This window comes from Triplophysa rosa, linkage group LG10 (assembly GCF_024868665.1).
Source record: "Triplophysa rosa linkage group LG10, Trosa_1v2, whole genome shotgun sequence".
Classification (NCBI taxonomy): Eukaryota; Metazoa; Chordata; class Actinopteri; order Cypriniformes; family Nemacheilidae; genus Triplophysa; species Triplophysa rosa.
In genome coordinates, this window is record NC_079899.1 from 19,828,950 (window position 1) to 19,844,437 (window position 15,488).

Genomic DNA, 15,488 nt, shown 5'->3' on the forward strand with positions numbered 1-15,488 from the left:
TTCATAAAAAACCTTCTGACGTTTTATGTTTTTATGTCACCATATGATGAATTGGCATTTGGGTTGGGAGTAAACGGTCTTCAAAGTCATAATTTACTTACTGTAGCTTCTCCGCATATTGAAGTTTGCAAACGTCACAATGTAGTTGCTTCATAGTTATACACATGTCTGTGTGCGGTGTACCAGGGTTATACAGGACATCGTTTTATCATTGACTCAGGAAAGATGTCATGGGAAAATACAAAATGTGGTCGCTCATATCATTGATTGTTTGTTTAATCAAAAGCTTCAACAAATAGAGCACAACCATAACCATGGTCATAAAGGGCATTTTAATTTACTTTTGGTTGTAAATCTTTAGTTCCCTTGACATTTTATTGACAAAGTCGTCATACTGTATCGTTTCACTCATTTTGTTAATGTCATATTCTCTTATAAACATCTAAATGGTCGGATTAAAGCTGTTCTCATCAGATCTTTGATAGTTTAGGGATTTCAGCCTGCTGTGAGGTCCAGAAGAGGGTTATCTGTGAGAAAGTGGAACACGATCAGGTTCTGAGACTGAACTTTGTGAAATCTGTTGGTTGTCTTTGCTTCATATGCGTATATTGTGGTGTTTATATTTGTTTACATACAGTACTTCTGTATTTATTCCGAATGGGAAATGAGCTCAACAGGTATTTTGTAGTGGATATATGAAGTCAGTGCCCCAGTGTCAAGTTCAGGGTCAAGTGCCCTAACACGTTTACAGTGTATTACATTAGCTGAGGATGTCATTGAGCATTGGAATGGGTTAAATATTGTATAAATGAATCTATCGCTTTATTAAATGAAACTTACTTCTTGTGTAATGTTTTTTTCTTGGTACATACAGTATATGCTCATGTACTGTATGTATGTTATAAAACGCTGTAAACTCTTATGTCTGTGCACGTATACTCTGTCCTTACATGTTTAAAATACTAAGGAAATCCTGCTCCCTCTTGTCATTTCAAAACTGGCTTGTCCATCACAAGAAAATAGCTTATCAAAAAGACAGATGTGTCCAATTTAATAGTTTCTGCTCACTCCATAGGTTGTTTATATGATAGCTTTGGCTGTAGCACGTCACATAATGTTTACGTGTATAGCCTACATACCTGTATATATTTTTTGTTGTCATTGGGTTATCCAGACAAAATGTTCTAACTTCTACAGTAAATATTGCTTTTCTGGTATTGACTGAGATATTGATCAAATGACTGGTGGCTAAACATTGATTTATCTGTTTTTTTTAATCCAGATACTGATTTATGTGAAACTAAACATTGGTGATATTGGTAACCAAACAATGGCAGTACCCATTGACTACCCATCGAGTACCCATTAACCATTGACAAAAACAATGGTTTTGTGTTCATACAATAGAAGTGAATGGATACCATCATTGGTCGGTTACGAATATCCTTCAAAAATTCTTCTTTAGTGTTCTGCAGAAGAAAGAAAGTCATACAGGTTTGAAATGACATGACTGTGAGTAAATGATGTCAGAATAGTCATTTCACTATCCATTTAAAAAACACTTAATTGCCAACAACCCCACGAGTCATATAGTACATCATTATATTTCCTGTAGTGATTTGATAGAAGGGCTAGGTTTTCCTACATTTTTACCTTTCTTTCCTTCTGCTTATCCTTTTAATCCCTTGAATTCTCAGAGTATGGAGTCTAACTAACTGCCCAGTTCACAGTGAGTTAATTTAGGATGCATGCACGTACGCACACACACAAACCCAGTGTGAGTAACTCATTACCAGCGCTTGATTTGTAGCTGTCATAGTTTACTAAGGTCATTAGTAAGATTCACAAGTGAAAATTACATTTTATAAAAGGATTCATATAGAAGTCTGCTTCCTTTAACAAACAGAATTATATGTATAAATATTTTCTGTCCTAGCAAAACAAACACTGTAACCGGTGACTGTGATGTAACCCCACAGATTTCTGAAGTTCAGTCAATGTGGGTCATTGATTGAGAAAATAAGTCAATCTTAAAGCAAGGCTCATGGTTCAATAAGACTTGTGTTCTATCGAGAAGACCTGTGAAATGCTGTCATTTACAACAGGAAAAAACAGACTTTAGTCTTCAGTTTATAAAAACAAGCAAATGTGATCTACAGTATAGTTTGTAAAAACAAGCAAAATATAATGCAAACGGATCTATATTATTTATTAGTGAATTATAGAAAAAAATCAGCATAATACACAAAACTTGTTATATTTATCATCTTTAAAGTAGACACCCTTTGCCTAGAATTTGGGAAAATATACTCTTGGCATTGTACTAAGCAGTTTTTTTAGGTATGCATTACCCTGGGGGCCTTTTTAAACAGTATTAAACAAGTTCCGATCATAAGGTTTTAAGACAATAAAAATATATCAGTCAATTGACCCCAAAACTTGAATTGTAATTCAAGTGGAGTGAATATGTTTTTAAAAATAATGCTATTCTTTTTATTTTAACTTTAAAAAAGTGCAGCAAACAAAAACAACAGCCTAAATCAATATTTGGTGTGATGTCATCACTAACCGCTGTTGCATTCATTAAACGAATGCTTGATTCAGCAGAAGCAGATTTGCAAAACTTCTTATTCATGACTCTCCAAGAAACTTCTGAGAAACGTATTGCTTAGATGTGCAAGTTAGATGCGAGTCGTTGATGACATGTTGCTGGGATGTTGTGGGTGTTTTATATTATAGGATGTCCCTGCTCTCTACTTCTAGCATACAGATTCTCAGTATTTCAATCCAGCAAACGCATTGCAGCATGCTGAGTGGAATGATACTGGCTGCGAATGGGTTTCAATTAAAAGCCTTTTTATCAGAGTGTTGGCCCTGTGCTGAGAGCAGCATGTGGGACCCCAGTTAGAGTAAGCGAAAAGAGGCTCTTCAACATTTATATGGCATATTTATTCAGGCCTGTCAACACTCTCTATCTGACAACTGCTCTCAAGGAAAAAATAATAAATTCCACAAACCTGGAATCTTGTCAGGCATTGCTTCTGTTGAAGTTGTCATAGACACACTTTGATTGTCTTGCTTTGGGTAGACGTGTTAGTGTGACTTTGTGACTGCACAAATATTTTTGTAGTTTTCAGCTTGTTTTTTGACATTAGATATTTTGAGTTTTTTCAAACAATAATAAATGCATGTACTTTAAAGATTTCAAATTAGTTTATGAATATGTGCGATGTACAGGCACAGAAAAAAAGAGATCATTTCATAATTATTAATTTACTATTTATAGGTATGTGTTTAGGTCAAATGATCATTTTTGTTTCATTCTGTGAACTACTACTAATATTTAAACCATAAAATATGGTTTCTATTTGCATTTAATTTGCAGAAAATGAAAACTGGTGAAACGGGTGAAAATTACAGAAAAGATGCTGTATTTTTTCAGACCTCCTCAAATATCGCAAAGAAAACAAATCCAGGCTCACTTTTAAGAAATTGAACAGTAATATTTGTACATGTATTTAGGAAAAGTTCAAAAATTATTTTATGTTATAACCTTGATTTTGATCACAGTTTTCATGTGTCTTGTCATGCTTTCGGTCTTTCACATTGCTGTTGGATGACATTCTCACTCCTGAGGTGTGATTTTGTTAAAATTCAACTTTTACACTGGACTGGAATTGGCCACAATACATCCAGAAATGCTGAAAGTGAAAATTTGGAATGGTCTCTTAATTTCTTATCTGTGACGTACTCTAGATACTGTATATATGTATAGTACTCTGTGTAACAAATCACTTAGAACTTGTAGGGATGTTTTCTTGACTTCTATATAGTTATTTATTTATTTATTGAATTATCCAATCAAGCAGACAGCTAAAAGTGTGTGCACCTCATTACCTTTTTGTTTTCTCTCTTCTCTCATATGGAGAAATCTCTGGCTGATTTATCTGCTCCGAAACAGACAGTGACAGTTTTATCATCTATCTCATTGCTGTGGTCCCTGCAGGAGCAGAAACAAACAGCCATACAGCAGAAATTTGTATCGAACTTTGCTTGCAATGAACATATGTTAGAAAGGAACTCTCAGATACGGTATGGTTTTTGAGAAAACTGTCTAACTGCAATGAGTTTAGCTTTTGGGGAAACATCTGAAGGGTTTTAGGGTACCATTCATCCATAAATAAAAACAGAAGTGAATTTCAAAAATCAACAGTTTATGACTGGAAGTACAGGAAGTATAAAAACACCTTCTGTCATTTTGCGTTCTACAGTATTTTATAAAGCGTTTTATAAAGTTTTAGTTCACTCCAAACACTTTTCCCATGGGTGGGAGGTTTTCTAAATGATGGAGTCTGTTTGTGTCCATCACTGGAGCACGCTCGTAAACAATAGCTGTTTTCTGACATAAGTGCGTGCCCAAGTCCAGTTGGTGCGTTTAGTTCCATGCCTGAAGCCTGGTTGCTCAACTCATTTGTGTGTTTCCACATTTGTGTATTGTGTACATTCGAGTTAATAATGTCCTGCTGCAAATCATCCTACAGAACTAATTGCTTTGATTTCTCATCCTACAGAATTAATTTCTCTGTCATCAACACCCTCCGAATGTCGGTAGTTTTATTTTTTGCTGTATCGCTGGCTCACGTTTAAAGACGGTCACGATTTTATAGCCCAGAACTGTTTTGTGTTTGTTGAAGCATTGCTCAGATTCCACCATGATTGTTGTGTCATTTATTCGTAAAGAAAATCATACAAGGAACATGCAGCTTCACAGGTTATACGGATCTTGTTGCGTTTGGCAAAGGCTATGGGTTGTGAAGAGCTCTGTAAAATGTTCTTTAAAGGGATCGTTCACTCAAAAATTTAAATTCTGTCATCATTTACTAACTACGATCGTTCCAGACCTGTATACATTTCTTTGTTCTGCTAAACACAAAGGAAGATATTTGGAAGAATGTCAGTAACCAAACGGATCTCATCCCACATTGTCTCCCGTTGTAATTATTTTCCCTACTATGGCAGTAAATGTGGGATGAGATATGTTTGGTTACTAATATTCATCCAAATGAACAGAATGACAGAATTTTGGGGTGAACTATCCCTTTAAGAACCAAAAAAGGCCAGAGATGGGGCCCAGATTAAACCCAAAGGTGGCTATTACAAAGTGATAAATCTTAACCTATAAGCCCACTAAAAATTATACATAGTACAAAATTTAATAATAATAATAATAACTTTATTTTATGTAGCGCCTATATAATGGTGCTCTATATAGCGCCTAGAAATCGAATGGAATGTTGTTTTCAGTCACCACTTCCTAGTTTGCATTGTGAATGACAGAACTAAATCTATATCCATGCTCCCATAATTTCTAATATCTGATAGTTGCTTATTGTAACAGGGCATGTGGGCCCAAATCGAGATCAGGTTCTACTGTGGGTTTTAATATAATCTTTATCAAAAAATGTTTATTACCACTGCAGCTGGAATGCTGGTGGAATGCAAGGACCATTAAATGTACTAAATATGGCCACTCTTGTGCCGTCTCTTGTATATTCAAAGGAATACAGCAGCATCTTATGGGAAAGGTACATTGAAGCCCAACGGGTAAACTGCATCAGCTATTTTAAATCCAGGCACTTTCGTCTGAAGTGAAAATACATCTGTTTCAGATGAAATAACATCTGTATCAGAAGTGATGATTTAGACAAAGCCCTGTGCTCATTGTCTTGGGTAGGATAGGGTATTTGCCAAGCTTTGGAAATGTGTTTAGATGGAACATACCAGAACTTTGAAAATTCTGTGCGTGGGTTACGTGCGGCACGTGCTGTTTCGTGTGACGTGACATCTGCAAAGAAATTATTCTAGACTTTTCTCAACCATTTGTGCAATTTAATTCCAAGTTCATTTGATGTATGTATCACTTTCCCACAAGTGAACACTGTAATCGCAGGTGTATTATATTACTAAATACTGTTTGTGACCACTGTGGTAACATTGTTAGCAGATGCTTTCCTTCATTCATTTCTTTTTGTTTACTATAGGTGGCCACAAGGTAAGATCTCTCCTCCTATCTCTCACCTGACATTAGATTATTCAAGCCCATACCTTGTCTTGTAATGTAAATAGCAAGGACACACAGGACACTACTAAATAATGAGGTGAATTTCAAATAAACCTGCTCCGCTACAAGTGTCAAAGCTGTTTCTTTTGTTTTGTTTGAAGCTAGCCTGATTTGTCGTGTCACGCTCGGTTTGTCGGGTTCGATGTCAGACTTGGTTTTTGGTCTGACGTGAGCAGAAATTGTGTGTCCCAGGTAATTTGTCAAAAGCCCGGTTGTGTCCCGGCTTCATCTCCTAAAAAGCTGATGTATAATCTGTGTTCAGGTGAGAAGATGAAATGCGTTCTACCTTGATCATCCCATTTGTTTTCTCATAATTCACTAAAAATTTACTTTGCTCAGTCATAGAACAGGGCCATTTGTTCTCTTCTATACATGTGTTTAAATGATTTTTACAGTCTGCTGTGCTCACTTTTACTGTGTGATAAAGATCCAGTGTATGAAATTTAGCGGCATCTAGCGGAGAGGTTTCGAATTGCAACCAATGGCTCACTCCACCGCTCACCCCTCCCTTTCGAAACACTATGGTGGCTGACACAGAACTAAGATGTCATCACGTTTTCGCTTCTTGCCAAAGGAGATAACGTATTTACAAAACGCACTTTGCAGAGCAGTTTGTCCGTTTAGGGCTACTATAGAAACAACATGGTGAATTCCAAGGGGACCTGTGGTGTATGTAGCCTAGATATAGAAATAGTTCATTCTAAAGTAATACAAATATAACGCTTCATTATTTAAGGTCTTTATACACCTCTGAAGACATAGTTATTTATATTGCATTTCTGTCAATAGAGCCTCCAAAAACTGTTTTATTTTCAAGAGGGTGAAAAAGGTAGCCTGACTATGTCAGACTTCATACTTCCGATCAATTTCAGTTCAGTTCGCTTCTGTACTCTGTCTACGAAGCAAAGCGAAGTAGCAGAGTTTGGTATTACCAGGCTAGAAAAAAGGCCTGTGACTGTCAAATTTTTTTTATGCACAAATTATAAAAATGTAACTCTTTCTACAATCAAAAGTTAAAACTAGTAGTTTGGCTTAAGACTTTTATCAGTGTTTTATTTCTTTTTAATGCATTATGTTAAATAATGTATTATTAAAAAGCTGTGTTCCACCATCATATTTTTTCCTTTTTTCCTAAAGAAATTAAATATTGCATAAAATATTCTTAAATTTCAGACATCTGAATTAATCTGGAAAACTGAATCTTTTCTTTCTGAAAGCATATGTTACTTCTGATAGCACAATGCAATTTATTTAAACAAACAATTAGGCTAATTGAATGTTTATTACTGTTCAAAGAATTATAGCAAAATTGACATTATTGAACTGAAAACGGCTTAATATTTATAAAATGTTGCAGATCATTCTACAGATCACAAAAGCAGTAGTTAGAGACAGCAAGTTAGTACTCGGTATTTGTTGACTTGCTTCGGTCAGTGAGAAAATGCGCTGCAGTTGAAATAAACAAACATGAATGATGCTAATAATTATCCTTTCAGAGGGAATGTTTGTTTACCATTAGGAATATTTTGCTGATTCCAAATCCCTGTTATTGAGCTTTCACAGAGAATGAGTCTGTTCATGCTGAATTCTAGCTCATTTACCACACGTAACCTCGATGAAGTCACCAGGGAATCTGTTTTCATGACCGGCTCTGGAACGGTCCTTTTGAAAGTTTAAATAATGACTGACAGCTTGTTTAAGTCATGTTTAATATGGACAAAATGAAAAACACGAAGTTCTAACAAGTTTACACTCAAAGCAGTGAACCGCAGAGATGCCGGCCGGGCCTTCCTCTCGGTCCTTTTACACAACATCCTTTTACACAACATCCCATTTCAGGCACATCATATTCAGTTCAATTTATGGGCATTATTAAGATGGTCGTGTGAGCCTGACTCTCTATCAGTGGTGGACAGTAACGAAGTAAATTTACCTGAGTACTGTACTTAAGTACACTTTTTGAGTATCTGTACTTTACTTGAGTATTATTTTTTCTGAGTACTTGTACTTTAACTTCACTACATTTGAAAGCCAAATATCATACTTTTTACTCCACTACATTTATAAAAAGGTCCAAAAGTAGAAAATGGTTTCTATGCAGCGGGGTTTCCTGTGTGCTCAATTTATCTGGCTTGCGATCTGCAAGGACCTTTTACTGTTGCCAAGTATTTCAGTTTTTCTAAGTTTGCGGTTTTCCGGCAAGCTTTGAATGGCCATTAGGCAGATTTTTCGCAAATCTGGCAACTCTGGGATCTTCTCCGCTAAACTAATGTAAACGTAGGCGCTGCTACACTATTGATAGCGCTCTGAAAAGGCAAATAGAACAATAAAAGAGGAAAAAGGCACATGTTAAAGTGTGGTGTAATCATCTGTGGGTTACGATCAGTCAAAGATCATAGAAACATTGTCATGAAAATGATCGGCATAACGGCTAAACGGTAAATAAGCATCACATACACCTTGAGATACACGTGTGTGTTAACTTCTGATCTGCTGCTATATCATTTAAAGCGATTTGGAAAATGAATGATGTTTTTACTGAAGTAACTATAGTTGTATAGTATTCCTGTTGAAATAAAAACAATAGAACCCTGCCCAAAATACAACATAACATGTAATGGATTTAATGGTTATAATGGGAATTGTAATATGGATACTTGTTGTCTACTTGTATGTGATGGATTCTATTGTTGTGATGGTAAATCCCATTGGAATAAAACCCAAAACACACTACAAAGAGGAATTTAATTAAAAAATCTCATTCTAATTCAAAAATTCATTGTTTTTTTCAGCAGGGACGGTATTTGCAGTAAAACCACAGTGTCCACATATTTACCATTTTCTAAATATAGGAACCATACTCCAATTAATAATCTTTAGTAAAACCACAGCAACTAAAAATACCATAGTTTCATTATACTAGCTATAGTTTATGTTTGTAGGTAAATGATGGTAATACAAATGGTAATAAATCCAACAAACGCATGGCTTCTACACTTTACTATTTACAAGAACCTTACTACTTACTGGTAAATTGCTGCTAAAACTGGTAAAGGGAATATACAAAATAAAAGAACACTGCTCATAAATTCATATAGGCCTAGGGGGCTAATGAGGATAATTAGGCTAAATGTTCATACAGGATTATATCTAAACTAAACATATGTGTGGTAAACATATAAAGCTCTTAAAGGAGTTGCTCACTGCAAAATTTGCCCCATTGACTTTCCATAGTAGAAATAAAAATTATGGAAATTATGGAATTATGGAAAGTCAATGGGGGCAAATTTTGAAGTGAACTACTCCTTTAATACAACTGATTCTGTGAGCTACTCGGTGTATTCAGTAGGGTGCTTCAGAGGCATAAGGTATATGACAATAAAACAATGCACAACTGACATAAAGGAAATTTACTTTTAATACTTGAGTACTTTTAAAAGCACGTACTTCTGTACTTTTACTCAAGTAAGAATCTGTCTTTTCCAACTTTTACTTGTAGTGGACTAATATTTGACCAGTAGTATCTGTACTTTCACTCAAGTAAGGAAGTTGTGTACTTCGTCCACCTCTGCTCTCTATGATAAAACCACGCTGCATGCCTTTTCCCATAGCGGATGCTTCTGTCAGTATGGAGGGACCGCCTTTGTGGAGTCGTATAAATTATTTCCATTGGTCCTGTTTGAGCGCTGCGGTGGTCCATTGTTTGGCTCAGGCGGGGTCTTAAGCAAGAGGGAGATGCTCATACATTTTGCATGTTAAGAGACTTGATAGCTGATAAATTCTTTGTTTTCGCTCATTCTTTTACTTTATTATTCGAAAGCATTTCATTGTTAATGGATTCTCATTAATACCTCTGTTATCCGTTTCGTCCGGGCTATTGTGCTTTGTTGATTTCAGACCGCATAGCTGAACCCCACGTCCCACTCCGTAGTCAAAAAAGAATTCCCCGCTGATTAGATAAAAGGAAAATGATATTTATGTCATTGTAGAAATGCAAAGCCGTATATTATCTTTAAGAAGTAGATTTGTAACACCATACAGTGAATGTGCTGTATAAATGAACTGCTAAGATATGCGTTTCTTTCTATTTGTGGATTCAAATGTTAATGAATTTTCCTTAATAATGACTCATTCCTGCCACTCATCTCTTCACTTTTGATCCCACTGATGAGCAAATGATAATTATACCACCTAATGAGGAGAAATTCTCAACCCGATATTGAATCGCATATTAGATTTGCTCAATATGAGACCTCATTGTGAGGTACAAGTTACAACTGTAAAAAAAAGCCGCCCTCTGGGATTTACCGTTTCAAGGCTTCCTCTTACAAGTGCTGTAAGACATGTCAGTGGTTTAAGAAACAAAACGAATAGCATTGCATTCTCTGTTTGCAAGAAATAAGAATTTATTTCAATTGTGCTGAAATTATTAATCTCAGGAATGCACATCAAGCTCCAATGATACTTTTATCTCTGAACAAAGAGCGATAAAAGTTAAAATGTTCAGATGTTGGGTTGATGGAAAACATTGGGATGTATTTCTGAATACAAATGAGAGCTACACTTCAGACTTGAATTCTTTGGATCAAACAGTCAGACTGGGAATATGTGTTTTTGTTTGTGTGACTGCAGGTTCCGGGAATTATGAACCTGTTTGATGTCCTGTCTCCATGCCAACTGGAGCCTCAGGTAGAGGCGTACCTGAGCCCTCTGGTGAGAAGGTGACCTCTCTTAACCAAGCCAAACTCCCGAGGGTGAGTGATCTGAATTAATGTCCCTTTATAGCACTCCTAATCTTTTCATACAGTGCCCCCGAATAGTATTTGGGCACCTAAGCCTCGATTAAAAATGCATGAATGTCACTGCATAAGATAACAGAATGTCAAAAAGATTGACATCTGCAAACAGATGTTGCTCACTTCTTATCCCGAAGTGATTTTGAGAGGCTGTACAACTTTACCCAGATATACTATTTTTTCATTATTCTTTATTATTTATGTTTTTATCATATAAAACGTATTTGTGAAATTACATTTTTTATATTGTGTGAATTTACACAAATACACGTATATTGAATTTCTGTTTGGTTGAGCTATATATCCTTAAAAAATGCCCAAAATGTTTTTTTGTGTGTGTGTTTTTCTAATAGCTAAGTGTTCAACAACTTTTGGGGGTCAGTTTTGATATATTCTGGTTTTATTTCTTTTAACAATGAAACTGTTGTTCTGCTCTGGTGCTTGTCTCGTGCTCAACGGCTCATTTTCCAGGAATATTTTGACGACTATTAAACCTTTAATAGATTCGATTAAAGCAAATGCGATGTAAGCTTTCTGTAGAAAATTCAATCAGCACGTTTTGTTTTCCTGTAAAGAAAGAAATCTTTTGTCATGCACATTATTCATGCACATGCACTAAATGGGATCGTCTCCTAGCATCATTCTGTCTTTATACCTGGCTATGAGGTCAAGTAGACAGACATGATAATGTGCCGGTATGTTCAAACCCACATCAGTGATTGGTCTTTGTCTCTCTCTCTCTCTCTCTCTCTCTCTCTCTCTCTCTCTCTCTCTCTCTCTCTCTCTCTCTCCCCCGCTCGCTCTCTCGCTCGCTCGCTCGCTCGCTCGCTCGCTCGCTCTCTGTCTGTGGGTGTTCTGGTTAGCGGGCCTTCACTGAAATCTTTGGAGCTTAATTATGGTCCTGTCAAACGTTTCGATCTGGCGGGATAGTTATTGAACGCCAACATGAAAATCGACCCATCATTAACACTATCCGAACCATATATGCATGTGTCTGTGTGCAGTATGCTGGGAATAGATGAGATTTATGATTGTATATTAGGGATGGGCACGATTACTCGAGTACTCGAACGCGACAGCGACGATCGATGGTGAAAACGATGATCGTTTGGGTATATAAATACATTTTTTAATTATTTTCTTTCTTTCTGATTGGTTGTGCTGGCATCTCGGGTTGTGCCCAGATATTTGATTGTTGCGTTGCGAGAGTTTGCGGTCCAGAATCAAGTACGGAGCACAGAAGCGCATATTGAAAAACGCACAGCGATTAAGTGCAAAATGTGCAGCGCCAAGCAGCATACAAAACATACAAATCTACTACAAGTTTGATCCGTTATCATATTACACTCTGTCTAACGTTACACATGGCGATGCAACATGGCGAAAGCAAAAAGAAACTGGACGTTTGTTGCGTCTCTTTGCGCTGCATCCAGTGGGTACAGAATTTCTGTTTATAATGGTATAATGGCAGGGCGAGCGTTTTAAATCCATTCCCATGGAAGCTGCAGCTCGCGTTGCGCTCGCGGAGCAAAACGAGCATTCCTCTTCTCCGAGAGCGCCACGTGAACGTGCGCTGAAGGTCATAAGAATGGATTAAAAACGCTCACCCCGCATCGCACCAGTATATTTGGACACAAAATGTCAGGCGAGACCACTACTATCAGACAGACATGTCAGACGAGCATAAGAGACTTTACCGTCAGACACTGACAGACAGAAATGTGACAGGGAGATGACGTTTCATCTCACGCTGATATTTCTTTTAAATGTTTACTTTATTTTCAAAAACATTGATAGTGAATTTTTAATAATCTAACAGTGTCGATTTAATTATTTACTCAATCTTAAACTAAAATTATTAACATAAAATTTCGTATCAGTGTTGTAATTAAATATTTTCATTGTCACCATGGGGGGGACACGTCCCGCCCCCTCTAATGCCCCGCCCCCAATTAATCGAGTACTCGTTTTTCAAACCTGTCCAGTACTCCAAATGAAATATGATCAAAAATGCCCATCCCTATTGTATATGGATATGAATAGGTCATCATTACAGAGGAGCTCTTTTGCTGCCCTTACCAAAAAGTTACTTGCATTGGTTCTCTACGCATTTAAAAAAATACCACTGTAATGCTGTGATATGTGTGAATAATATAATATTACCTTTATAGAATCTTGGTAAAACATTTATTGTGGTAAAATGTAAAAGTATTGGTAATACCGTAGTGTCAGCTGCTGAGGGTTAGTTTGATCGCATCTGGGCAGTGTAACATGGGATTTTAGGTATATTTTTCTTTACTCAGTGTTGATGTGTGTTGGACACACTCAAATAAATATTTAAACGGTGAGATACACCGAGAAGCCAAACAGATCATGTCCCAGCGTTATTATCCGCCTGTTTGTTCCATAAGCGAGGAATTTGACAGTATTAGACAGAAATTGTGATATTTTGGGTTGGTTAATCTGGCTAAAAGCGTACCCATTAACATTCTTGACTGCTTTCTGTTTTCCTGATCAGATTTGGGATGTTTGTGCAACATGATTAAAGCATATGCACATTCTTTAATCCTCCTCTGCTGACCTGCTGAAAACACCATTGAAATAATTCTGATCATCTTGGTTGGGTCTAAATCATTTTTTGAATGGCTGCGTTATTTATACATTTCATCTGGATGAATTGGTTTTTATGAATTTAAATGACCTGGGTCAGTCTGTGTACTCGATGGCAAATCAGAGGTCTGTCAAATTGGATTTAGTGAAGTGTCACTCAGACAGAAAAATGAAAAACAAGTAATGCATGAACATGAATATGTTTATAAGCTTAGAGTTCAAGTAAGGACTGATAAAGCAGTAACTTGTGTGTTTGTCTGTGGTTGTGTAAGTATAGGAAGAGGCTACAAATGTTTAAATGAACATTTATACGTACATTTATTTTGAATATACACACACAGCTGGGGTATTTTTAACCCATGGGTTTGGTCAAAAAGAGACGAACCTGCCAAATTAAACCCAGAAAATGTTTATAATGGACCAAACAATGGGTTAAAACAACCCAGCAAGTTGGGTTGAACCAACCCAGCATAGGTTAATTTACAATCCAATGGTTGAAAATAGCATTTTAAGAGTGTATATTTATACAAAATAAAGAATAAAGAAGTACATGTGTCTTTTTACATTTTTTACATCTATTTACATTTATATTATTTAAGTTGTAATGTATTAACATAAATAATTTTAAACATACTGTTCAAAGGTTTACAGTCCCCACTGAAAAAAACAATTAGTTGGATTTACCTTTTAAATTTTTTGTGTTATTTGCTTTGTTGTTGCACAGTTTTTTTTTAATTGACTTTTAATTAACTTGTGTTAATTTGCTTAATTCTTTACAGTAAATCCTAGTGTTTTTTTTTAGTGTACTCGCTTATTTTTTCCACTTCTCAGAATTGAAGAAAATTCTTCATAACTATGAAATTACACACTATATGAATTATTTTGTGACTGAAGAAATTCTAAATAAATCAAAACCTGAAAAAAAATATTTTCAGTATTGTCATTTTTATAGAAATATTCTCCTGGCAATTCTTCATCCAACTTCTGTACTGTACGTCTCACCCTGATATACTTTTAAAACAGTATTGTATTTCCTCCCATCTATGCTGGCTGCTTTTCTTCATTATTCAGTCATGCATTTCGAAAACAGTTTTATTACGTAACATTTTTGTTTAGTTTCAGACTTTTCAGACATTTACAGTAAGCATGTGTCTTTAGATCAAACCTTTCATCTACTGACCCTAAACTTTTGACCTGTGTGTGTATTTATTATAGAACAGGAACATTGTCCCAGGCCTGGTAATGAGAGGGTCCCATTAAACTTGTTTTTACACAGCAGTTTGTATGGTAGCTTGGTGCCTCCTCTGCCCTTTGAATTCCAGTGGCATCCCTGGTTGTGAGCCCACTGTGACCCTCATACACGGTCTAACGTTTTTCTGTTTTATTGACAGCAATTTTGATGTCTGGCTTCTCTTTCAACCCCTCTTTGAGCGTCTTTTCATCTTCTCCTTATCTAGTATATCTTCCACTCTGTGCCGAGATACGGTCCGAGCTCCCCACACAGTTGACCGTACTTCAAACAGATAAGGCTAACAAGTATCAGGTGTTCTGTTGGATTAGGGTGTCAGCACAGATCTCGTAAACTGGATTCTCTTGTGCCTCCAGTCACTGCCAGCACAGAATAAATCTCAGCATTGCTCTTCATATCTGAAATGAAACTGTGCCATTCCAGCCGACTCATTTGATATACAGAAGACCTCCCTCGCACCTGCCTGGGTCCTCCAGGTGTGTATGCGTGTTTGCCCGAGTGATTCCATCCTTTATCAGAGATTAATTAACACCCTGAACGGGGCAGACTGGAGGGTGGGAGAGCATCCAGTGGAGAGAGAAGATGGATTGCGGCGAGGACAGAATTGCAACAGAGCAGAAAAGGAAGAGGGCGGCGAGCAGTAGATAGGCAAGCGTGTCTTAGATGGGTTTTAATTGGCTACTTGTATACAGGCTGCGGGGTATTGTACCTG

General features: G+C 36.6%; 1 protein-coding gene across 2 annotated transcripts in view; it reads left to right on the plus strand.

Moving 5' to 3' along the window:
* Positions 1 to 15,488, plus strand: part of chrm3a (cholinergic receptor, muscarinic 3a) — a 93,167-nt gene that overhangs the window by 20,931 nt on the left and 56,748 nt on the right. Inside the window, exon 2 of one of the 2 annotated variants that reach the window (XM_057344508.1) lies at positions 10,754 to 10,875. The exons of the other annotated variant lie outside the window; for it this stretch is intronic. The gene's annotated coding sequence lies outside the window, so the exon portion shown is untranslated. The remainder of the gene's footprint in view (positions 1 to 10,753; positions 10,876 to 15,488) is intronic. 2 annotated transcript variants of the gene reach the window in all.